Genomic DNA, 27,930 nt, shown 5'->3' on the forward strand with positions numbered 1-27,930 from the left:
CCAATGCACCTAGCTTGGGATCAAACACTTGGTTCCTTGGCTGGTAAGATGCACTCTAATCAACTAGACCACAGTGGCTGCCCACTGACCCATCAGTCATACCTTTAAAATCTTTTCTTCCATCTATCAGGCTCAATCCTGTCACTATCACTCATCATGCCAAACTAATCAAGGGCCTACAAACTGCATACAGTGGGACTGAAGGATTAACTGGGGTCTGTTAACAACAAACAACATTACAAGCAACAGTACTTACAATCACTGAAGCTTATTCTCAAGGATAAAATATATTAATCCGTTAACCATTTTCACAAAATATATCTGTATGCTGAACCTCTCAATTGTAAATACAATTTTTTCTACCCAACTATCTTTGAACATTTGCTGTGCAAACTCTCTCACCCTTCCAGAAGTATCTGAATAGTTCAGAATACACCCTAATGCAATAAAATTTTGCAGTTTCAAGGAACTTGACCACAGCTTAAAATATGAAAATATATAGAAATTACCATTCTGCCTCACAAGGTATTTATGCAACATACCTATTATATATATGATACCACTGATTCTCCATTCATGCCTAACTTCCATGCATTGTAACTGTACCACCTATCATATACCATACAGTTAGTCCTCCTTCAAAGGAGTGTCACTTAAGATTGTTTCACTAATAAACTGCTTGTGATACAGTAAAAGTCTAGTTCTTCGGCATCCAATTCCCCGGCAAATCTGACATTTCGGCAGTTTTGAGAAATAGTCCCATTTACGAAAATCTCTGATTGTTCGGCAGATTTTCCGATTTTTTTTCGTCAGTCTTGAAATTCTCCATGAGGACCCTCTACTGCTGGGGACTTCTTCCAGCAATAGCAGAGTCCAATCAACCCCTTCTATTGTACATATGTAATTAAGGAACCTACTATAAGTTTAGGTAAGTGCATGTGAACATGTAGGCCTACTGTACCATTACATTTATATACAGTATGTTCACTAATTTCTTTATTTTTCATATTCATGTATAGTACTGTATTCATTACAGTATTGTACAGTATCAAACAGTATACAGTACTCTCTCCAAACAAACACATTTGTAATGATATGAGTAGTGATGATAATGTTCACCGAAACATATAAGGTACTGAGTGGGTAGGGTTTTTGATAATTCGGCAATTTTGATATTTCGGCACTTGCCTGGTCCCATAGATGCCGAAAAATAGGACTTCTACTGTATACATATTATTATTATTTTTTTTAACCCTTAAATCATGAGCCAGAGACACATGTCACCTACAGTTGTTTCACTTAACCTCTTCAAACCAATTACATATTTGCCTGTGTTATTTTTCTTATCAACAAACCATTAATTTATTGAGATGGGACAAACCTCCAATAGTGAAGGATTTAATAATAGCTATATTCTTCAGTTTAAAAAGTCTCTCCAATGTTGAATAAAATCATTCAGCAGTAGAAATAATGAGCTATAAAAGACACCATTAGGGAGATGGGGGGTTAAAACTGCAATTTGCCTATACACATCCTATATCTTAAGTGAGAACTGACTGTATTGTATGCTCTCACCAAATGATCTTAGGTCTTGCTACCTTTAACACTTGGTTCACTACATTTTTTACATTAGCACCTCCAGTCGGTCTTGATACATAACACTGACCACTCAGAACTAAACCCAAATTCTCCAAATAAAGGCTGCTTCCCCAGTTGATCTGTTTGCATCTCAGTGAAAAGAATCCCCAATATGACAGGCTTCACTGGAGAGGTATGGAGTTCCCTATAGATTCCAAGGTACCGTAGCCTCCAGTTGGTCTACATACATACTATTCATCACTCAGAACTACACCCAGGCCCAGGTTCCCAAAATAATGGCTGCTTAAGAGTTGATTTATTTGCATCTCAGAAAAAAAAAAATCACTCAGGATGTATGTAGTCCACTCAGGGTTCTACAGTAACTGTTTAAAAATAGTTAGGTTAATGCTTTGTGCGATCACTAACATCACTGCCAAAGGTGACTGGAAATGGAAAGTGAGGAGTGAAAGTTTCGTTGATTTGCATCTTTACAAAAGCTATAACTGTGCAAGTGGCCTTAACCCCTGCAACCTGATGTAATCTGCATGTGAAATCTTGCTATCACAAAATTACTTTAATTAAGAAAGATATCAAGCAGTGAAGGGTTAATGAAAGCTATATGTAACCCCCTAACAGTTAAGAAATTCTTTCACAAAGTGAATAAAATCCTCTGCAGATAGCAAGACCATAATGAAACAGTCATACGACTACGAGTTAAGGAGAAAGGATCCAAACCATTCCACCATGCGACATGAAAAAAAAATCCCAGAACCCCATTTCTACAGTACTTGCTTTCAACTCAAAATGCCCATGAAGCAGAGTATCCTTACATTGGGAACTTTGTGTTGAGCTTCTGTCCTATGTCCTCAAGTGGAGTGCGGCAGCCATGGTGGAGAGACTCTTCTGTCTCGTCAAGTGGGAACTGGAAAAAATGAAAGAGATGGTGGTGAGCATTAATCTCATTCAAAAGATTAAAGTGACTGGCAAGTCAAATTCACTTCACTAAGATGATTTTTTTATTGCAAGCTATTCCTCTTATCTCTAGACAACTTATTTGCCTTGTAATGGCCTTTTGAACTGAAGGGTTTAGCATGAGACAAGAGAGGGAAAGTGGTGGTGTCAATTTCGTTCCAAAGGTTTAGATGGTAGGCAGGTCAAACTCAGCATAACTCTTCATGCTATACTTCTGGATAAATAAATCAACCTGTAATCTATTTCCTTATTCGGATACAAAATCATATTAAATTTTAAACTGTTTAAAATAAAATGACAATCATTACTCAACACATGCAAAATCACTGACATACAGACATTCCTGATATGATGCAAACCCCAGCTTTCAGAAACAGGTACTTCTTCCCATGTTTGTGTATACGCTGAGATCGGCAGACAAGCGACCAAGAGGTGTGGGCTGAGGAACATGAATTAAGTGCTGCTGTTGTTTTGCATTGGATGTGTTGTTTAATTGCTTTCCCTGTGGTTGTGGATGTCAAGCAGAGATCTTCAAGATATTACAAACTGGCCACGAGGATAAAACAAAGGAGGGATCGGCCAGAACGACTGTATGGGTGACGTGTGAAATCACTGCTGGAGACGCCGCTATCAGCCGTTGAACCGTCCGACCCCTGCCATTTCCCAAGGTATCAGCTATGGCCCTCATTGGCCAAGTAAATGCATTTGATTCCGAGTTGGAGTCTTGGACTGAATACAAAGAAAGGCTGGAACACTACTTTTTGGCAAATGAGACAGAGGACGACGCCAAAAAGAAGTCAGTATTGATAGCTGTGGTGGGAGCCAAAACATACAGACTTTTGAGGAGTTTGTGTAAACCCAAGCAGCCTGGTGAATTAAAATTTGATGAACTCTGTAAATTGTTAACTAACCACCATGAACCCAAACTCTCGGAAACTGTGGCAAGGCTGAAGTTTCACAAGAGGATTAGGCAGTCTGGGGAGACTGTACCACAGTATATGGCTGCTTTGAAGGAACTTACAGAACACTGCAATTTTGATTCCTTGACAACGCATCCACAAGATCAAATGTTACGTGACCAGTTGATTGTTGGCATTAATGATGAAAATATACAAACAAAATTATTGGCTTTAGAGCCTCCAGCTGGTGAGGTTTTGTCTTGCAAAAAGGTTTTTGATCTGGCAGTAGTCACAGAAACAACGCAGAAAGATATATCTGACATGAAAGGACCAACATATCAGCAGCAGCATAGGGTGAAAGAGGATATACCATGTTGGAGATGTGGTGGGGCACACCACCCTGACAAATGTTGGGCCAAAGATAAAAAGTGTTTTAACTGCCAACAACTCGGCCATGTATCCCAGAAATGCCGGAAACCACGGAGGAGAGAGGGATCAATGCACCAGAAGGATGGGGCGACACCGTCTGTCAGAAGTAACAGCCGGTTCAGGTCAGCGCAGCAGGGCTACCCGTCAAGGCCAATGCAGCACAGTCACCCCAAGAATATGGCACCTTCAAGAGGAGGACGATGGACCCAGAAATCCGGTGGAATGCACCAATTGCCAGGATCTGAAGACTCAGGTGGGGAAGAATGTAACAGTGAGGCTTATCAGGTGGCAGGTGAAGCTGACAATGACTACAGTTTTGACTTTAAGTCTGTGAACTATTGTGGTGGAAACAAAAGTAAAATATGGTTGAACAGCATAAAACCATATCTCTGTAAGATAAGTATGGAAGGACAACAGGTAGAATTTGAAATAGACACAGGTGCTAGTTTTACTATTATAAATGAACAAGAATATCAGAAAATTTGTGAAAAAGTGCCTGAATTACACCAGCGACTGACTGAAGATGATGTAATTTTGAGGGCATATACTGGTGAAAGACTTGAAGTAAAGGGTGTGTTGATGGTGACTGTCAAACACCATGACCAGATACATGAGTTGCCTTTAGTGGTAGTAAAAGGCCTTGGACAAAATTTATTAGGTAGAAATTGGTTGGAATTGCTCAGGATTGATTGGAAGAATTCTGTGTTTACAGTAGAAGGCAAACTATTTTCTGATGAGAAGTTTGTAGAAACTCTGAAAGAAAAGTACAAATCAGTGTTTGAGGAAGGTTTAGGTAACTACACAGGAGGGAAAGCTAAGATTTATGTTGATCCTAATGCCAAGCCTAAGTTTTGTAAGGCACGGCCACTGCCTTTTGCACTGAGAGAGGCCACTAACATGGAACTGGATAGGTTGGTGGCTAATGGGACGCTAACACCTGTTGAGAATTCAGAATGGGCAACTCCTGTAGTGGTTGTGTCCAAACCCTCCTCCCAGGTCAGGATTTGTGGAGATTTTAAGGTGACAATCAATCCTGTTTGTGAAACGGATAGCTTTCCTGTCCCAAAAATAAGTGACTTGTTGACAAGTTTAACAGGTGGAAAGTCATTTTCAAAATTGGATTTGAGTGCTGCCTATCAGCAAATGCAGTTGGATGAGGACTCCAAAAGGTATTGTGTCATAAACACTCACAGAGGATTATTTCAGTACAACAGGCTACCTTATGGCATCAAAAGTGCCCCAGGAATCTTTCAAAGGGAAATGTATAACTTGCAGAGAGATGTTCCTCATACTGTGGTGTATGTAGATGACATTTTAGTTACTGGTAGTACTGAGACAGAACACAAGGCAAATTTAAATCGGGTCATAGAAAAACTAAATGATAAGGGACTGAAACTGAGTTTTGACAAGTGTGAGTTTTTTAAAACCAGTGTAAGTTATTTAGGGCATAAAATTGATGCACAAGGTATTCATGTATTGGAGGACAAGGTAAAGGCTATTGTGGATGCACCCAGGCCAACAGATGTTCAGACACTGAGATCATTTTTAGGAGGAATAAATTTTTATGGCAAGTTCCTCAGAAACCTTTCCTCAGTATTAGCACCCTTGTATTACCTGTTGAAAAAGGAGGTACGTTGGCAGTGGATGCAGCCACAAGAAGCAGCATTCAGAAAAGCTAAAAAGATGCTGCTTTCTAGTGAAGTTTTGGTGCATTATGACCCAGGAAAACCACTGGTGTTATCATGTGATGCATCTCCTTATGGTGTGGGTGCAGTGTTAGCTCATAAGAATGAGGATGGCTCAGAACAACCAATAGCATTTGCTTCTCGCACACTGAATGATGCAGAAAGAAATTATGCTCAGATAGACAGGGAGAGTCTGGCTATTGTCTATGGTGTGCAGCATTTCCATAATTATGTTTTTGGTAGAAAATTTATACTAGTTACAGATCACAAGCCCATAGTGTCCTTGTTGCATGAAAAGAAAGAACTGCCCAGCAGGGCCAGTGCAAGAATTCAGCGTTGGGCCATTATTCTCGCTGGCTATGATTATCAGATACAGTTTAGGAGTGGACGTGACAATGCCAATGCAGATCTTTTGAGTAGGCTGCCACTAAAGGAAAGGATAGCATCAGAGCCCATCCCCACTGATACTGTGTTGTTGTTGGAGCATATTCAGGACTCACCTGTATCTGCTAAGCACATAAGGAGATGGACTGCCTATGACCCAGTGTATGCTAAGGTGTTACATTTCATTAAGATGGGTTGGCCAGATGATGTAAACGCTCCAGAGTTTAAACCCTTTTTTGTACGTAGGTATGAACTTAGCACTGATGAAGGATGCATCATGTGGGGAAACAGGGTGGTGGTTCCTCCTGCAGGTCAACAACAGGTACTAAAAGAACTACATGAGGCACACCCAGGTATGTCCGCAATGAAGGGTATTGCTAGATCTTATGTATGGTGGCCAAAGCTAGACAAAGATATAGAAATGACAGTAAGCACATGTGAAATTTGCCAGATAAATAGAAACAAACCCAGCGTTGCACCCCTTCATGTGTGGCCATACCCAGAAAGACCCTGGGAAAGAGTACATGTAGACTTTGCAGGCCCATTCATGGGACATATGTTTTTGGTCCTCATTGATGCCTATTCCAAATGGTTGGAAGTAAGAATAATGCACAATGCCACAGCAATAGCCACCATTTCTGAGTTGAGAGACATTTTTACTACACATGGGCTTCCTTCAATGTTGGTGACTGATAATGGAAGCCAGTTCACCAGTTGTGAATTTGGTGAGTTTATGAAAAGGAATGGAATTGTACACACTACTTGTGCTCCTTTTCACCCCAGTTCAAATGGCATGGCTGAAAGAGCTGTTCAGACATTTAAAAACGGTCTTCTGAAAATGAGGAAGGCCGACATAAAGACTAAGTTGGCAAGGTTTTTGTTCAGATACCGTTGTTCACCTCAGTCAATAACTGGAGCTACCCCTGCAGAGTTGCTTATGGGCAGGACCTTGCAGGGTCCTTTGGACTTGATAAGGCCAAACTTAAAAGAGAGGGTGAAAAGGAAACAAGACAATCAAAAGATGTATCATGATATGGGAAAAACGGTGAGGGAATTTGCTGTAAATGATGAAGTATTTGTAGAGAATTATAGTGGGCGAGGAGGTCGTTGGTTACCTGGAATTGTAGTGGAAGTAACTGGGCCTCTGTCATATAAGGTAGAACTAGGTGATCACAGAGTTGTTAGAAGACATATAGATCAGATGAGGTCTAGAAAGGAGGAGTTAACAAGATCAGAGCCCCGCAGAGAAGTTAGCACACCACATTTTAGTGGGGATGAGTGGGATCTGGGAGGTATGGGTGTCAGCATGGAGGCTACCCAGCTGCCTCAGAAAAGTTTAAAAGAGGCTCCAGCATCCATTGAGGACCGAAGTAGCCCAACTGGGGAGCAAAAATGGGGCAGCAAGACAAATCAGCAAGGGCTAGTGCCAGACAAACCAGCAGTGATAGGGGAAAAGCACTGCCCACAGTCTCCTTCAGGTACCCCTCTAGGTAGCCCAGCTCATACAGGTACCACAACCAGGTCAGGAAGGCTTATAAAGAAGCCCACCCGGCTTGATTTGTAAGCTAGGTATACCATATAAGATGCTTATGAGGAAAATATATATATATATATTTTTTGTATGGTATGGGTGCGAGAGTGTGCTATTTTGAGTTTATGTTTAGCATCACCATTTAATTGTTTTACAAGTTATTATTTAGTTTGAAATTAAGGAGGGAAAGAATGTTATGATTGGAGTGTATGAAATTCTTCCCCTGTGTTTGTGTATACGCCGAGATTGGCAGACAAGCGACCAAGAGGTGTGGGCTGAGGAACAAGAATAAAGTGCTGCTGTTGTTTTGCATTGGATGTGTTGTTTAATTGCTTTCCCTGTGGTCATGGATGTCAAGCAGAGATCTTCAAGATATTACAGAACTGTACGTGAAATCTTACTTCCGTGAATAAATATTATGCTTTACAGATATATCTTGATACTGTCAAAGCAGGCACATCTACTGATGAATGAAAGCAGCTGAATGACAGGGTCATTTACTGAGCAGAACTGTAAGGAGGTCTACCCTGGATATATGACACAATACAGCATTTGGCAACAGATGAATATACTGTGTGATCACTACTATACTTTAGCACTGTCTACCTATGAGAAAATTCTGTAACTGCACAATGAGTATCCTAACCCACGGAGTCTGAGTTGTCAAATTTCAATTTATTATTGTCAATTCTTGATGATTCCATTCAGTTAAGGAGAGATTTTTTGAACTGGAGGGTTTAGAAGTAGCTTTAATAAACCCCTTCAATAACAGAAGCCTTTCCTAAGTTGAATCAAATCATCTGGGAGCAGCAAGACTAAACTAAAAGGAAAGTCACCAAGATTGAAGGGATTAAAACTGTAACATACAAAGAGATACCCACTACTATTTCTGATCACCATGTACCTGAGTGAAGATTCCGTAATTGAATCCTGGGTGTCCTTAAAGCTTGTGTCACTGAGAGCCTGTGGGTTTAGGATCAGGTGCTCTCTGGGGCTGATGGTGATGGTGATAGGGGCTGAGGGTGGCTCTCCAAGGGGCTCTGGAGTTGACTCACTCCCAGGGGGGGGTTCTCCATGACTACCGAGGATTCCAGACTTCTACTTGCAGTGTTGTTGGTGCTTTTATTATGTGGAGTCCTCGCCTAAATGCTTTCTGTGGTTCCTTCATCATCACTACCTACAGTATTTAAAAGATACAAAAAAATTTAGTCGTCATCATCATCACCATCATCTTACTTTTTTTTTTATACCTATGGATTGGAAGTAATCACATTCTCATTATCATCTCAACCCTATTTTCCAACAAAATGAAAATGAGGTGTGTAAGCTCTAGATACCATTGCAGCTAATATAAAAGGCAACAGTAGGAGAACTATCATTAGAGTCATGCAACACAACAATCAAGTCAGCGATAAAGCTTTAGAAAACTTGGTTCTGTCTCATGAAAAAGGCAATGCAAACATTTTTTTTACAGAGTATGTGTGCTTTTTCTCCCCTTTTTTTGAATCTCAGGACCAACTGCCTAGCCCGGGCTCCTACGCTCCTCATGGGGCAACGTAGGATTGGCTGATGGATGGATGGATGGATGAATGCATTGCATAAAACCTATGGATAAGTCATTCTATCAAACATCAAGTTAAATATGGTACACTGTATATAAATGAAACCTTTGTCTGCATTCTTATACAGTATGGTACACTCTTCTAGCCTTTGTTAGTTTTTTTGTTTCAATTTCCATACCTCATTTACTCAATACATTCATTTATTATCATGTCGTGCCATCCTCTTGGCTTTCCACATCCCATTCCACCTTAAAACTCACTGAGATTATACTGTGCCTTGTCACTAATAAGAACACATCCATTCTCTCTGAATGACTATACCATCTAAATACACTTTCTTCTCTCTTCTGATCAACAGACTGTTATGCTACACCCTTCAAGAATCTATTCCTACTATCTCACCCACCTACGTAACCCACATACATTCCTGGATAGTTACTTTCTACTACTCCCAATCAATTTTTAAAAATCACACCATACCAAAGTATCATAATCATATTTAAATCTGGACACTGTTATAGAACTAATAACATTTGAGAATTCTGCTTTCCTTACAGTTTTCAAAATTATGTAAAATACAGATTCAGTACCCATAAAGCTGTACATGTACAGCTGTGAACATAAATACTGATACACTTTGTAACAAAAGTGTAAGTGATAACTTTCACAACCCAGCGATGTGAATTCTGGAGCCCAGTAAACTTTTCAAAATATCTGTACAGGTTCCATGTGTGTCTGACTAAAAAGTGGAGCAATTTTAATGTTTGCAACAGTACAGTAGATCAATGGCCTATACAACGATGTTGCTACTCCCTACCTAGGACGTCACTGAGAAACGCAAGGTGAGCAGTTGCCCCATTTGGTGATGTCACATCATCCGCGACCCCATTGCCACCAGCCATTAAATCCCTCTCCGCCAGCTCACCGTCCTCTACCACACCATTCCCCTCTTCTGCTACAGCCTCACCCATCACTCCAACATATGTTCCATTCCTGTGTGCTGCTCCATCCTCTGCATGCTCCTCAATTGCCTCTGCATCAAGCCTCCTCCTATCAGAATTAGGTAAAGCTTTCATACATACAGTATTTAACTCATGTTGACTAACAGGCTTGCCAAAAATGCTTGCATCAGACCTTTCTCATGCATAGTGCAGGTGTATCTTAGCACATACATAGCTGACATACCTTGCAGATTGGATTATAAATCTTTTCCTGATAAGTTATACCTTGCAGATTGGATTATAAATCTTTTCCTGATAAGTTACTTGTCCTGTTAATAAATCCCTATTAATTTTATTCAGTTTTAACTTCCATCCTACAAGACTAAGCAGCACCTGAGAATGTGTTCTTGTAGCTTTTTTATGGTACTGCTTATATTTAACATGAACCTACCTTACATTAACATTCTTCTTTACTTTACATACCATATGAAAAGGGTACAGGTATACCCAGTTTAACGACGCAATTGGTAAAGTAAAAACCCATCGTTAGGCGAGGTATTGTATCTTGGGGTAGATTTAACATGCAAAGTATTGGGATGCATTTTTAAGTCTTGGGTTTCCCACTAACCAAGTCCTAAACCCACACAAATGAGTCCAAAAACAAGTTTAAGGCCAATCTAAATGGCCTAACAGCTGTAAAAGAAGCTAACCCAAGCTTAAAGTCTGTAATAACTCACTAAAAACAAAAAATAAAATATGAAAATCATAAATAATAAGTCTGGAAAAAATCAAGCTTAGTAAACTGTACCCCAAAATGACAATGTTCACCCCACCTATGGCTAAAACACATTAATCTAAGTCTAAAAACAGTTTATAAATCAACCTAAACACACAACTTTAGTCTAAGATATCATCAAAATCAGTAAAGATAATCAAAACCTATCGCTAAACCAGGGTTTGGCCATCATTAGGTGGGATATGGTGGTATTTCTACCCCATCACTAAGCTGGCGTATGGCATCTAAGGGTATCGTGTATCGAGGTATACCTGTATAATTATATACAGTATATATATATATATATATATATATATATATATATATATAGATAGATAGGCAAGGTATGTGGAAGGTATTAAGAATATATGGAGTGGAGGGGAAATTGTTGAGTGCTGTGAAGAGTATGTACGAAGGAGCTAGGGCTACGGTGAGAGTGGATGATGAGCTGAGTGAGTTCTTTGATCTCAATGTAGGACTGAAACAGGGTTGTGTGATGTCTCTATGGCTGTTTAATATATATATGGATGGGGTTGTAAAGGAGGTGCAAGGTAGGGCAGTGGATGTGGGGGTGGCTCTAATGAATGAGGGTGAGAGTTGGAAGATTCCGGTGTTGCTGTTTGCTGATGATACAGTATTGTTGAGTGAAGATGAATGGGAGTTGCAAGGTTTGGTGAATGAATTTGGGACAGTGTGTAGGAGGAGGAAGCTGAAAGTTAATGTAAACAAAAGTAAAATTATGGTGTTTGAGAGGAATGAAGTCACAGAATGTACAGTGAGGTTGGATGGTGAGGATATGGAGAATGTGAGTGCATTCAAGTACTTGGGTAGTGTGATGAGTAAGGCTGGAACTTTGGGGGATGAAGTGTGTGACAGGGTACAGCAGGGAAGGAAGGTTGTTGGTTCACTGAAAGCAGTGATGAGAAATAGAGAGGTGAGTATAGAAGTTAAGAAGTCACTGCATGATAGTATTGTGATCCCTACCCTGATGTATGGAAGTGAGGCGTGGACCTTGCAAGAGGAGAACAAGTCAAGAGTGAGAGCAGTGGAAATGAGTTACTTGAGAGGGGCATGTGGAGTGACATGGAGGGACAGGTTGACGAATGAAGAAGTGAAGGAACGTTGTGGAGTACATGTGGATGTGGTTGAGAAGATTAGGAGAAATACACTGAGGTGGTTTGGACATGTGGAGAGAATGGAGAATGAACGTGTATGTAGGTGAGGTGGAGGGAGGCAGAGGTAGGGGTAGACCGAGGATGAGGTGGAGGGATGGAGTTGAGAGGTATATGATCAATCCTTTCACACCTGACATTCTCTACATGCTCTCCCTGAAACATGACACCCATGAAATCAACATTATTTTTTTGTCAACATCTGATGTCACTACATCTCTTATGCAGCCACTTATCACAAAACACTGCACAAGATGGAGTTACTTCCCACAATCTTGTGGCCTGCCACACATGGCCACACTTGCTATGTGTTGACAGTACCACCACCAGCCCTAGATATCTTTTGTTTAACCGCATTTACTCTCAAACTCTTGTTCCCCATTCTGTCTCTCCATTTCTTAACTCTTCCTCTGTCTCCTTTTCATTCTCTGCAATCAGCACCAAGTCATCAGCATACAATCTCTCCCATGAGTCCGTCTCTGAAGTCATGTGATAGAGTCTCAAGCCATCCATCCATCATCCAATCCTACGTTGCCCCACAAGGAGTGCAGGAGCCCCGGGCTAGGCAAGTTGGTCCTGACATTTAAGATGAGAGCACCATGACAAATAATACAGGGCTTAAGACTGACCCTTGACGGATGCAAACATTCACGGAAAGCTCATCACTCAAATTTCCATTCACTCTCACCTGGGTGCTAGCACCCACATACTTAGTCATAACCACTGTAACCACCCACTTCTCGATACCAAGCTTTCTCATTGCCAACTTCGCCACACCACCTCTCTAGGAACCATGTCAATGGCTTTCTCCAAATGAAGAAAAACAAGGTACTGTACAGCTCCCTCTCCTCTCCTCAATATTTTCCCTGAAGCTGCTGGACAATAAATATGGCATCAGTGGTCTCACTGCCTGGTACAAACTGAAGCTGCATCTCATCAATATTCACTCTTTCCCTAATCATACCTTTTAGGACTCTCTGAATTACCTTCATTATCTGGTCCAAAAGTTTTATCCATCCATCCATCATTCAATCGCATGTCGCCCCATGAGGAGCATAGGAACCTGGGGCTAGGCAAATTGGTCCTGACATTTAACCCGTTAACTGCTCTATACATCCTAAGTTGTTCCGAGTGCAATTGCTCAATACAGCCCTGGCTGCGCAGGTGAATTTCAAATATAGTGCCATGGTGACCAAGGCCGACCCATGCAAGCACGTCTGAGCCTTCAAAACTGAAATCAAAACCGAAAAAGAAAACGAAAACCATACATTCCAACAGGGAATCAGACACTTCAATGTTCATCCATGGCTTTACCAAGGTAAATATTGAGCTAATATTTCGTTACTATATACTCTGGCATGTGTTTTCTCAATTCCTAACACAAAACTTCGCCTTTGGGAAATTTCATTTTTACCCCTATGTCTGTGCACCACGGACACCTCCAAAAAACTGCCATGAGCAGTTAACGGGTTAAGATGAGAGTGACCAGCCTCACTCATCCCTACGTGGCATTACATGAACAATAAACCCTAACCACCCTTTGGTTATAAACCTACACACATTCAATCTGACTTGGGCACCTTAATTACCCACTAAACCACCAGATGCCATAATTTGGTTATATGATTACCACCCAACGTAGTAAATGGTTTCCTGGTGTACAGGAAACCATTTGGCTTGTCACTCAGTGTAGAGTCACCCAAAGGCAGAAGTAAGAGGAAAGAATGACAGAAGAGGAAGGAAAGAAGATAGAAAAGGGCAGACACCCAAAGCAGCACCACACTGACTGAGTGGATGGTATGCCTTTATAATTTCCATTTTCCCCTCACAGACATATACAATCACACTCTCCAGCCAGTCATCTGCAACAACACACTCATATATGATCATATTTATCAAATCAGCAACTAAACCCACTCCTATCTCTCCCGAGGTCTTCAGCGTTTCACCAGTCATCCCAGACATACCCGCCACCTTCCCCAACTGCATGCTGTGTATTGCCATGCTCACGGTAGCAGCAGCAATCAAAGACCAAGGACCAAACACTGGATCCACTGACTCCAACCCTTCCTTGTTGCAGTCAAACTCCTTCTTCAGCAACCAGTTATAAATACTCTCTCCAGGCATCTTTTTAATATCCTCACTGTCCACCACTACCTGTCCTTCATCATTCTTCACACACTGCCAACCTACAATATCCCTGTTTTCCCTCTTCATCTGATTTGCCACCTTAAATACCATATTCCTCCTTCCAACCCTGATTTGGTTATCCAGTAAAAGTCTCTGAGACTCAGAGTTTGCACTGTACACACCCCCTTTCTGGCCCAATGCTTGGCAGCCAAGTATTCCTCTCTGTTATCATCCCTTTTTCCATTCCTGGAAAAGTCTTCATTTCTCCTTAACTGCGGCTTGTACACCCTCGTCCCACCATCGTGTAACCCTGTATCTTGGTGGGCTCCTTGTCCATCCACACACCGAATCAGAAACTCTCAAGAGACTGTTCTTGAGAGCTCTATACTGCTAATTTACACTTCTGTCTACAGCTCTGTTTGGTCATCACTCATCTCGCTATAGGAGGCATCCCTTACTGTTATGCAGCCGAAGATCCTTTTCTTCACTATGTGCTCCTTTAATACCATGTCACATACCAGTAATTTGTGTTGCTGCACACACTCTTTGCTCCCTATAACTTTACCATCCTTCAATAACCTTCCATTAGCTCTCCTGACCAGAAAATAGCCAGTCTGGCTGCTACTACTGTTCCCAGACTCATAAGCAATCAGTCTACTCTCTTTTCCTAAAATGCATGTTGCACACAATCATGATTATTGCCTCCCAGAATTCCAATATTCTTTCCTCTTCCACATTCCTCGTACCTTATACACATCTCCCATGCACCCTGTCTTATCCTCGAGATGCTCTACCCACATGACCATATAAATCCACATCCACAGTACAACCTAATCATTCCCAGTACCATCAAGAACATGTACCAAATCATCCCAGAATCCACCCTCTTCTTCCTCATCCAAGCCAACCTGTGAAGTGTTTGCTAATTCTACCGTGATCAGGAGCTCTTCAAACAACATTTTCAATGCTATAATCACTCTTAACACATACATAAGCACACTCTACCCACTCCCCTTCGGGAGGCATGCCCCCACCACCATATCTGTCCACACCTGCCTCCCAAAGTATCTTACACCTACCATCTTTCCCAAAATTCATCCTTGCTGACTCCCCCTATACCTAACCTCCTATACGCAGCATCAACCTGCCTTCTGTTTAGGGCCTGCACCACTTATCCCTTTCTACCCTTCAAGCTATAAACATTCCAAGATGCCCTTCTGAACTCCTTGGGTGATTTGGTGTCCTCAGGCTTGCTTTTTACAGTGCTTAATTTCGAAGTCATGTCAGTAGTTAAAGGAGGAGACAGATCACAAGCCCCACCACACACAACCCCAGGTCCAAGCAGAGGATCAGGGATCCATAGCCCACCAGCCATGGCCAGTGGCTGTGACAGTGGCCTCGGGGACCCAGCCAGGACAGCTACAGGAATACCCTACAGGCACCCCTTGACACTAACTGCTCCGTCATTATACTTTCATTGATAAGGTAGCCTCCTGGGTGGCTACTTCCAGGTTTAAGCCCCTCTCTACTGAGCAGAAGCAGCAGCCTAGGAACCACAATGCTCGGTACCCTCTGGCGGGGCCAGATCAGAGCCCTATACCATCCCAGTCTCAAATGTGTGCTGACGAAGCCTGTGCTATGCCTCTCCCCTCAAGTCTGCCACTAGGTAATGGGAACAAAGTTTTCTGGTTGCATGCCCTTGCTGGTGTCAACCCCTGTGATGTAGTAGGGTATGGTGTGTAGTATGGAAAGTGTGTGTAGTGTAGCGTATAAGACAGTCAAAGAAAGTTTTTGCAATTAAAAACTCACCAGCACCCCCTCCTTCTCTTCATTCACCATCCGTTTTCTGGTACGGTTGAAGTTTTCAAACTGAAATATCCTGGCATAGTCTTCTGGAAGGTTCTCATCAGGGTTCCATGGGGAAGTGCGGAAGCTCTGGAGGCCATGAAACTTTTGAAGGCGAACCTGAGCCGGAATGGTTTTTGGTGTATCCATTTCATCAGGAAACATGGCATCCTCTCGAGCCACTGTGAATGTAATTGCTCATATTAGCAATGCCCAATGAAAATGAATGTTGTGTCCCAGTTTAGTATGAAGACTATAAATCTCTTGTAAAATATAAGGGCTTTGTCACACCTAATTATTGGCATTTTGCAAACCTAAAAACCTTCTAGCTTTACTATACTCCATTTCACCGAGTTTGGCACCATCTCTGATACCTGAATGCCTGTAGTGTTCATGTAAATCCTCTGTACTAGGTAAACCTCTATGTATTACCTTGAGAACCAGTATATAAAGGATATATAAAGGCAATACAAAAAAGGTACATCCAGTACGGAGGACCTTTATCAGTGCTACAGGCGTTGACAACATCACTGATGGTGCCAGACTCGGTGAAATGAAGTACAATGTCGTTGTTGATGTAGTAATAACCTGGTAGTGACATATGTATTACTGTTGCTAAAAAGTAATGATCTACCCACAGATTTAGTGCTCTCTAGAAATTAGTACCATTTTAAAAATATTAATTTATGATTCAAATGCACTGGCCTATTGATATCTGTACTGTATTTACCTATTTACCTATTTGTAGTATACAGGAATTGAGCTAAGCTCGTGTTGTCCTGTCTCCATATCTACATTTATCCAATCTAGTTTTAAACACATGAATGTTTTTTGCCTGCACCACCTCCCCGTCTAAGTCATTCCAAATACTTATGCTTCTATTCGGGAAACTGAACCTTTTAAGATTATTAAGACATCTACTTTTCCTCAACTTGAAGTCATGACCTCTTGTTCTTCCATCATCCAACCCAAAAAGATCCTCTCTATCCACCCTTTCCAATTCTCTTACATTTCTAAATATCGTGATCAAGTCACCTCTTTCTTTTCTCTCACGCAGCGATGGTAACTTCAGTTTTTCCAGTCTCTCCTCGTAAGTGAGTTCCCTTAAACATGGTATCATCCTTGTTGCCATCCGTTGAACCCTCTCTAGTTTACTAATATGCTTCTTCAAATGAGGTGACCATACCACAGCCGCATACTCTAGCCTTGGTCTTATCATGGTCACTATCAACTCCCTCAGCATTTTCTCGTCCACATAATTAAAAGCCACTCTCATATTGGTCAGTAATCCATAAGTTCCTCCAGTGATCTTGTTTATATGTTTTTCTAGTGACAAATCATCCTGAATAGTCACTCCCAAGTTTTTCTCATCTGTTCTCTTACAAATTATCTCACTGCCCATTTTATATGTCCAGTGTGGTCTTTTTTCACTCATTCCCATTTCTAATACATGACACTTCTTGGCAAGTCTGGCTCCAGCTGTGGAATTTGTCCAAGTCCTCTTGCAGTTTTTTACAACTATCAGTGCCTTTAATATGTTTCATGATTTTAGCATCATCTGCGAACATACTCATGTAACTAATTAAACACTCTGGTAAATCATTTACATAAATCAGAAACATTACTGGGGCTAAGATAGAGCCCTGGGGTACTCCATTAGTTACGTTTCTCCACTGTGAAGCCCTGTCGCTTATAACTGTTCTCATCTGCCTTCCTATCAAATAATCTTCCATCCACTTTAATAGTTTCCCATGCACCCCTCCAAAGGTCTTCAACTTCCACAGCAGTCTCCTATAGGGAACCCTGTCAAATGCTTTTTTGAGGTCAAGATAGACGCAATCTGCCCATCCCTCTCTCTCTCTTGTATGACATCTATTACCCTGCTGTAGAAACTTAATAGGTTAGTAACACATGATCGTCCTTCCCTAAAACCAAATTGTCTTGGTGCTATCACTTCATTTTCTTCTAAATACTTTATCCATCTTTTTCTAATAATTTTCTGGCAGATTTTACAAACAATACTAGTAAGTGATACAGGTCTGTAACTGAGTGGATCTTTCCTATCTCCTCCCGTGAAGATTGGCACAATACTTGCTCTTTTCCAATCTTTAGGTAACTGTCCATTTTCCAGTGATGTCTTGATGACAAACAGGCCACACTAACTGGTCTGCACATTCCTTCAGGATCCATCCAGACACACCATCTGGTCCCATTGCTTTTCTTACATCCAAATCCCTCATCAACTGCAGCACCTCATTCACATCCACTGTAGCTTCTGCCATTCCCGTCACCCTGGGTTCTATTTCAGGTTCCCTAAATTCCTCTTCCAGCACATAGACTGACTGCAGTTTGTTGTTCATTATTTCACACAATTCTTCTTCTCTTTCATAGGTTTCATCTCCATCCCTCAATCGAATTATACTGTCCTTAACTTTCATTTTACCATTCACAAACCTATAAAATAATTTTGGCTCCTTTTTACATTTAGTTACAATATCTTTTTCATATTTCCTTTCTTCTTCTCTCCGTACCCATGTATATTCAATTCTTACCTGCTTGTACTCCTCCCAAGCCCTTTCACTATATTGTACCTTCTTTTCACTTTATTCTATGCTCTTTTTCTTGCTTCATGTGCCACTCTACATCTGCTGTTAAACCATTCTTTCTTCCTTTCCATAAGTGCGGAAAATATTGGGACATTTACTAACTCCTGTTATATACACTTCTATCAGAAGTGTATATAACACACTCCAAAAACCTAAGTCCCCTACCCAGGGGCAACACCTTAGCCCTTATTGACAAAAAGGGACACAGCGTAAAACTAAAAAAATAAATAAATCTATCTATCTATTGCCAGACGCCTCAATCCCGTTTGGGGTGGCCATAAACAAATCGCATCCAAGTCGCCCTGTCCCCCGCCATTTCACTCCCCTGCTCCCAACTCACACCCCCCTCTCTCATATACCTCTCCACCCCATCCCTCCATCTCATCCTCAGCCTCCCCCTCCCTTTTCCCCCCTCCACCTCACTCACATACACTCTCTTCGTCAGTCTTTCACCCTCCATCCTCTCCACATGGCCAAACCACCTCAGTGTGTTCCTCATAACGCTTCCTATCACATCCACATCAACACCACAACGCTCCTTTATATCCTCATTCGTCAGCCTGTCTCTCCTTGTGACTCCACAGGGTCCTCTTAAATAACTCATTTCCACTGCTCTCACTCTTGACTTGTGTCCTTCCAACAACGTCCAAGCTTCACTTCCATACGTTGGAGTTGGTATCACAATACTGTCATGTAGTAACTTTTTCACTTCCATGCTCACTTCCCTGTTTCTTATCACTGCTTTCAAGGAACCAGCAACCTTTCTTCCCTGCTGTACCTTTTCAAACACTTCATCCTCCAAACCTCCATCCTTACTCATCACACTACCCAAGTATTTAAACGTACTCACATTTTCCAATTCCTCATCATCCAACCTCACTGTACATTCACTGACTTCACCTCTCTCAAAGACTATCACTTTACTCTTCCCTACATTCACCTTTAGATTCCGTTTCTTACACACTTTCCCAAACTCATCCACCAAGCCTTGCAGCTCCACTTCGTCTTCACTCAACAACACAGTATCATCTGCAAACAACAGTACAGGGAGTTTCCAAACTCTATCCTCTCTCACCAGGGGCACTCCAACATCCACTACCTTACCTTGTACCTCTTTTATTTCCCCATCCATGTACAGATTGAACAACCATGGAGACATGACACATCCCTGTTTCAACCCAACCTTCAAAGAGAAAAATTCACTTAGTTCACCATCAACACGCACTGCAGCCTTAGCACCATCATACATACTCTTCACAGCATTCAACAACTTCCCATCTACTCCATATATTCTTAATACTTTCCACAATCCTTGTCTATCCACCCTGTCATATTCTTTCTCCAAATCCATGAAAGCCGCATACAACTTCTTTCCTTTCTCTAGAAACTTTTCCACTAAAGATCTAAGAATGAGTCATGGCACCATTAAATTTAATGAGTCTTTTCTGTCCAACTCTAATGCAAGAATTAACTGATACTTCCAGTCCTTCATGAATGCAACAGGTCAACTCTGGAACTGTCTTCCTTTTCCTGTATTTCCCACCAGTCTTTTCAGCACACTGTGTCTTGCTATCTCTAAAATCTAAATGAACAGATTTTGAATTAATCACTTCTTATTTTTTCCTGAAGGGAACAATTTTATAGGCTTTCAGCCTCTGCTTCCTTCTTCCCTGGCTAAACAAACAGAAGAAAAAAATAAAGAGAGGAAATGGAGGATAGACAACTTATTATTTTTTTTTTTTTATGGCACCTTCAGAGTTCCACCACAGAGCAGCGTTGTTTCAATTTGTTTATACAGGCTCCAACATGCTTAATGTGTTGGCCTTTGTCACTTTATGGTTCTCCATCCTGCTTGATTTCTAACAGCCTCTGTTCAGTCCCTTATCCCTGGGGTCACAATGTATGACTTCATCCCACCGTTTCTTTTCTCTCTCTCTCTCTCTCTCTTTTTTTTTTTTTTTCATCTCACAACTCTACACTGTGTGGTAATGTATGTGTTCAATATCTCTCTATCTGTTTATGTATTTATCTAAATGTACCTATATGTGCATGTAAATATGGTTGTATATGAATACATATGTATAAATGTGGCTCTGTGTATGTGAATTTCAATGTGACTATGCATATCAAAACATGACTATATGTATGTGTACATAAATGTGCCTGTATCTGTATGTATAGGTAAATATGCCTATATGTGTATAAGTATGGTACGTAAATTTGGCTGTATGTGTACGTGTATGCAAATGTGCACGTATATGGACCTGTATGTGCATGTGTACATGCATATGCCTGCATGTGTATGTGTATGTAAATGTGCATGCATATACGAGGTCTATTCAGAGGGTATCTAACCTTAGACATGACAAGCTTAGAGCAAATCCTGTATAATACAGTTAGGTAAATTAGGTAGGTAAATACACACACACACAAAATCATCAAGGTGGCTGCTTACTTGATAGTGGAAGCAGTTGACTGAGAAGTGGATGACTGTCAAAACAGGTATTTTCAACAACGGAGATTCCATGACCATGCAGCTTCCATAAGGCAGATTCAATGTCAGAACCTGAAGAATATATTATAAATTAACACTTTTCATCCAAGACCCTTGATTAATTCACTGACCCTCAGGTGATAACTATCTTTAGTTAGTATCATGTGATTTTATTCAACCCAAGCAAGGCCTCGTATGTTGGGAGTCGGGACTTATAATCGCACCTCCAGTTTGAAATGCCTATTCTAAGCTGAGAATAAAATGGTTAGAAGATGTTAAGAATAAAATTAAAAAGACACTGGCAGGAATAAACTGAGCGAGATAAAGTGAACAGAAACATGTGATGGTAACACGATTAAAATCACCTTTGGGTAATCAGTCCGATCACCTGGCACTATCGTGCATAAATTAAGTCTATCATGCTGATAGGGGAAAAAATTCCTGTAAGCTGAATATAACTGCTCTTTTTACAAGGAATAATGCTGCAGAGGGATGCCTTCATATGGTGTGGAACATGTATAGTTGGACAGCTCCCCTCCTGGGTCTACAAACACCCCTAATCCCCTCCCTATCCACCAAAGTGATGGTAAAATACACAAGCAATTTCAATCTTCAGTCCACCAGGTTCACACACATACACACGTTTTCGTTTTTAAAGGCTCCAACATGCTTGCATGTGTCGGCCTTGGTCACCTAATGGCGGCTCTCCACGCTGCACGATCCATTGCAGCCTCCCTGTTCAGTCCCTTAACCCTAAGGTCACACTTAATGACCTCGTCCCATGTCTTTCTCGGTCTACCCCTCATAACCCCACCCCCAATATTAACACTTCTCACCTTCCTCACCCAATTATCATCCCTCATCCTCTCCACATGTCCAAACCACCTCAATCTACCTCTCCTCATCACAACACCAATACACTCCAGTCCCATCCTACCTCTCAACTCTTCCATTGTAAACCCAGCCCCTCCAGGCCTTGGACGCAGGGACGCATTGCACATCCACCTAATCATTGTCATTTCTGTACGTCTGAGCCGGCGAATATCTTCCTCCTTCACTGCCATACAGCATTACACTCCTAACACATGCTGCATACAAAGACCCCTTAGCACGTAGGGAGAGCCCTCTCAATGTCAGGAGAGGCAAGAGCTCCCTGAACTTCTTCCAACCACTTCTCACCCTAGCCACAGAGCTACCTCCAGCCCCACCTCCAGCACACAACATGTCTCCCAAATAACAAAACTCTTCCACACACTCAAGAGATTCACCAGCAAGTTCAATCCTTTCACGTCTGACAATCTCCACCTGCTCACCCCGGCACGCCGTACACATAAAATCAGCATTATCTCGCAGTCTACCTCTGATACCACTACATCTCTTATGCACCCATTTATCACACACACTGCACAAGATGGAATTGCTTCCCACGCCCTTGTGGCAAACTGCACATGGCCACTCTCCCTCGTCTTTGACAGTACCGCCACCAACCCTAGATATCATCACTTTTGTTTTATCTGCATTTACCCTTAAACCCTTTTGCCCCATACCATCTCTCCACTTCCTAAACCTTTCCTCCGCCTCCCTTTCATTCTCTGCAATCAAAACCAAATCATCAGCATACAACAACTCCCACGGGAGTCCGTTTCTAAAGGCACGTGAAATGGCTTCAAGTACCATGATAAACAACATGGGACTCAAGACTGACCCCTGATGCACACCAACATTCACAGAAAACTCATCACTCAAATCTCCATTCACTCTCACCTGGGTGTGAGCACCCACATACATGGCCATAACCACCCTAACCAGCCACTCCTCCAAGCCAAGCTTTCTCATTGCCCACTTCACCACCTCTGTAGGGACTCTGTCAAAGGCCTTTTCCAAATCAACAAAAACAAAATAAAGATCCCTTCTCCTACCAATATATTTTTCCTGAAGCTGTCGAACAATGAATATGGCATCAGTGGTCCCCCTACCTGGCATAAACCCAAACTGCATCTCATCAATATTCACTCTCTCTCTAATCATACCTTCTAAAACTCTCTCCATTACCTTCATTATCTGATTTAAAAGCTTTATACCTCTATAATTTCCTCATTCCAGGGCATCACCCTTCCCTTTATACACATTTACAATTACACTCTTCAGCCAATCATCTGGGACAACACACTCATAAATAATCCTATTTATCAGGTCGGTGACTAACCTCACCCCTATATCGCCTGAGGCCTTCAACATTTCGGCAGTCAACCCAGACACACCTGCTGCCTTCCCCACCTTCATCCTGCCTATTGCCTCACTCACAGTAGCAGCATCAATCAAAGGGCAAGGGCCAGACACTGGATCTGCTGGCTCCAAACCTTCTCTGTCCCAGTCAAACTCCTCATTCAACAACCGGTTATAATGCTCTCTCCATGCATCTTTAATATCCTCACTGTTCAGCAGTACCCTTACTTCATCATTCTTCACACACTGCTCACCTATAATATCCCGATTATCCCTCTTCACCTGACCTGCCACCCTAAATATCATATTTTTCCTTTCCCCATGATTTAGGTTATCAATTAAAAGTCTCTGTGACTCAGACTTTGCCCTGTACCCGGTATACCTCTCTTCTAGCCCTATGCTTGGCAGCCAAAAATTCCTCTTTGCTACCACCCTTCTTCCATTCCCGGAAAAGCCTTCTTTTCTCCTTAACTGAAGCTTCTACACCCTCGTCCCACCACCAAGTTACTTTATGTCTTGGTGGTCCTCTTGCCCAACCGCATGTTACATCAGTAACTCTCAAGAGATTGTTCTTGAGGGCTCTGTACTGTTCATTAACGCCTCTGTCTACAGCTCCCTGTTCAGCCACCACTCTCCTCAACTTGCTATAGAAGGCATCCCTTACTACTTGGTTTTTCAGCTTCCATATTTTCCTCCTAGGTACATAAGTCCCCTTTTTCATCAATCGTTCCTTAAGCACCATATCACAAATCAGTAGTTTGTGCTGCTGCACACACTCCTCACTTCCTATAACTTTAACATCCCTCACTAACCTCCTATCGGCCCTCCTAACCAGAAAATAATCTATCTGACTGCTATTTCCCCCAGACTCATACGTAATTAACCTACTGTCTCTTTTCCTAAAATATGTGTTGCACACAATCATGTCCGTTGCCTCCCCAAACTCGAGCATCCTTTCCCCTTCTGCATTCCTTATACCATATGCACATCCCCCTTGCACTCCTTCATAACCTTGTGCTGCTTCACCTACATGACCATTAAAGTCCCCTCCCAGAACCACTATCTCATCATCCTGCATACCACCCACTACATGTATTAAATCATCCCAAAATCTATCTTTCTCTGCTTCATCCAATCCTGGCTGTGGACCATATGCCGATATAATCACAGCTATCCTTCTACCAAACAGAATTTTCTCTACCAATATCCTATCGTTTACTCTCATAACATTCATAACATATTCCACCCATTTCTCCGCAACCATCACACCAACACCTCCATATCCGTCTGTCCCCCCTTGCCAAAACAACTTATAGCAACAGTCCTTCCCAACAATCTTTCTGGCTAATAAAAAAATAAAAAAACTGGACCACCAAATTCATGTCCAGATGGGCCTAGAGCCAAAACATAACAATGCAGACACATTCAGACACTTACTAGAGAATGAAGGCAGAAGGTGGAGTTTTGTTCCACTTTTTTTCTCACTTCCTCTTCTCCTCTATGACAAAGTCCATGAATGACGGTCAAAACAGCTCCTGAAAAAATCATTTCAGTTTTAGAACCTTGATGAAGCTGAATAAAAATATCTGATGGCAGCAAGAACATCATCATCTAGAGATAATGAGTTGAAGTCCAGATGACTTCACCATAGGAAAAGCTTCCTTAATTGCTTTTTTTTTTCTCTCTCTGGAAGACAGCAGGAGGTGAAAGAAGAGGGACTGGGTGGGGTTAAACTGGGGAGGAGATGAGGTGAGAGGAGGTGTAATGGGAGTGGAGGGAAAAGGTGCAGTCAGACTGGGGAGGGAGATGTCACAATATAAAGAGATTTCACAAAATAAAAAGATGCCACAATGAATTGAGATGTTACAAAAATGAGAAGGGTCACACAAAGGTTTACGAGACTCCCTATCATCTTCTTACCATTATATTTCTCTGTCATGCTTACATTGTCCATACCAGTAAGGTTTAATTAATCTATCTATCTATTGCCAGACGCCTCAATCCCGTTTGGGGTGGCCACAAACAAATCGCCTCCAAGTCGCCCTGTCCCCCGCCATTTCACTGCCCTGCTCCCAACTCACACCCCCATCTCTCATATACCTCTCCACCCCATCCCTCCATCTCATCCTCGGCCTCCCCCCTCTTCCCCCCTCCACCTCACTCACATACACTCTCTTCGTCAGTCTTTCACCCTCCATCCTCTCCACATGGCCAAACCACCTCAGTGTGTTCCTCATAACGCTCCCTATCACATCCACATCAACACCACAACGTTCCTTTATATCCTCATTCGTCAGCCTATCTCTCCATGTGACTCCACAGGCTCCTCTTAAATAACTCATTTCCACTGCTCTCACTCTTGACTTGTGTCCTTCCAACAACGTCCAAGCTTCACTTCCGTACGTTAGAGTTGGTATCACAATACTGTCATGTAGTAACTTTTTCACTTCCATGCTCACTTCCCTGTTTCTTATCACTGCTTTCAAAGAACCAGCAACCTTTCTTCCCTGCTGTACCCTTTCAAGCACTTCACCCTCCAAACCTCCATCCTTACTCATCACACTACCCAAGTACTTAAACGTACTCACATTTTCCAATTCCTCACCATCCAACCTCGCTGTACATTCACTGACTTCACCTCTCTCAAAGACCATCACTTTACTCTTCCCTACATTCACCTTCAGATTCCGTTTCTTACACACTCTCCCAAACTCATCCACCAAGCCTTGCAGCTCCCCTTCGTCTTCACTCAACAACACAGCATCATCTGCAAACAACAGTACAGGGAGTTTCCAAACACTATCCTCTCTCACCAGGGCCACTCCAACATCCACTACCCTACCTTGTACCTCTTTTATTACCCCATCCATGTACAGATTGAACAACCATGGAGACATGACACATCCCTGTTTCAACCCAACTTTCAAGGAGAAAAATTCACTTAGTTCACCATCCACACGCACTGCAGCCTTCGCACCATCGTACATACTCTTCACAGCATTCAACAACTTCCCATCTACTCCATATATTCTTAACACTTTCCACAATCCTTGTCTATCCACCCTGTCATATGCTTTCTCCAAATCCATGAAAGCCGCATACAACTTCTTTTCCTTCTCTAGAAACTTTTCCACTAAAGATCTAAGAATGAATATCTGATCTACACAACCTCTTCCCTTCCTAAAGCCTCCTTGTTCTTCTCCAACTAATTTCTCTGTTCTTTCTCTAACTCTGTCAATAAGTATCCTACCATACACTTTTCCTATTATACTAAGAAGACAAATGCCCCTATGATTACCACACACTTCTTTTTCCCCTTTACCTTTGTACAAGGGAATAATTATACCTGACTTCCAATCCTCCGGGACTCTACCTTCCTCCCAGGCTAATCTGCACATCTTCCACATCCATTCTACTACTATCTCTCCCCCATGCTTCAGCATTTCACCACACACTCCATCAATTCCTGGGGCTTTCCCAGATTTAACTTTCTTCATTGCTTCCACAACTTCTATCCTACTGATTTCTTCCTGTCTTCTCACCTCCCTCCTTCTCCCAGCCATTCCCCAGCCACTTATACTCGCATTACTTCCATCCTCTACGTTCAACAATTCCTTAAAATGTTCTCTCCATCTGCTCACTTTTTCTCCCTTCTCCACTAGTAATCTACCATTTTTATCTTTCACTCCCCTGCTAACTTCACTTCCACCCTGTCTTACTCTTTTCACCTCTTTCCAGAACATTTTCTTACAGTCCCTCCACTTTACACTCAAATTCCTTCCAAATTCCTCATCCACTCTCTTCTTACTCTCTCTTATCATTTGATAAATAATTTTTCATACAACTAATTAAGTGTGCACTAAGAATACAGATATCCAAATACAGCACTGTAAATCATGATGTGCACGCTTCAGCGTATCAGCATACTGAAACAATATACAAGAAAATTCACTCTGCCATTCTTCATACTGAACTGTACTTCTAAACATATGGTGCTTGGTTGGGAATTAATATTTGGACATTCTACTATTCATATTACTTATGAAGGTTTTGGTGAAGTTGATCGTTTTTCATTTTTGAAGGCTCCAACATGCTTGCATATGTTGGTCTTGGTCACCTAATGGCAGCTCTCCATGCTGCTCGATCTCTGGCAGCTTCCCTATTCAGTCCCTTAACCCTGAGGTCACACTCAATGTTAGCCACTATTAGAGGGATAAATATGAATATGAAAGTAAATACTGTACCAGTACTCTGATTCAAATGAGAAACAGTTGAAAGAATTATTTAGAAAAAATAATGGAAATTATTCTGTTGTTACTGCAATTTTCTGCAATCAAGAAATCCTTCCATTAATACTGAGAGGTGTTACTATATATTCTACTTTCATTACTACATTCTGATTATTCAAGGATATACAGTAATGCTGATTACATTGATACAGAATAACTCATACTTATATCTTATACTGTCACCTGAGAAATTCCTACAGTTCTGTCACTGACAGTTCTCAAACCCATATGTGAGACGTCCACTGCATTAGGAAAAAAAAATGAAGTTGTTTACTGTCCTGTGTTGGTGATGATGGCAGCTCTTACATTTATGCTGTGCTTACTGTTTTAGTGTTAACAATAATACTCATTCACTACAATAACTGATGCATGTGATTTGATAACCACATTAAGACATGGGACGAGGTCATTA

The sequence above is a fragment of the Coenobita brevimanus genome, unplaced genomic scaffold (genome assembly GCF_032717465.1).
Source record: "Coenobita brevimanus isolate Jiangsu-jjx unplaced genomic scaffold, ASM3271746v2 jjx.HiC_scaffold_1229, whole genome shotgun sequence".
Taxonomy (NCBI): Eukaryota; Metazoa; Arthropoda; class Malacostraca; order Decapoda; family Coenobitidae; genus Coenobita; species Coenobita brevimanus.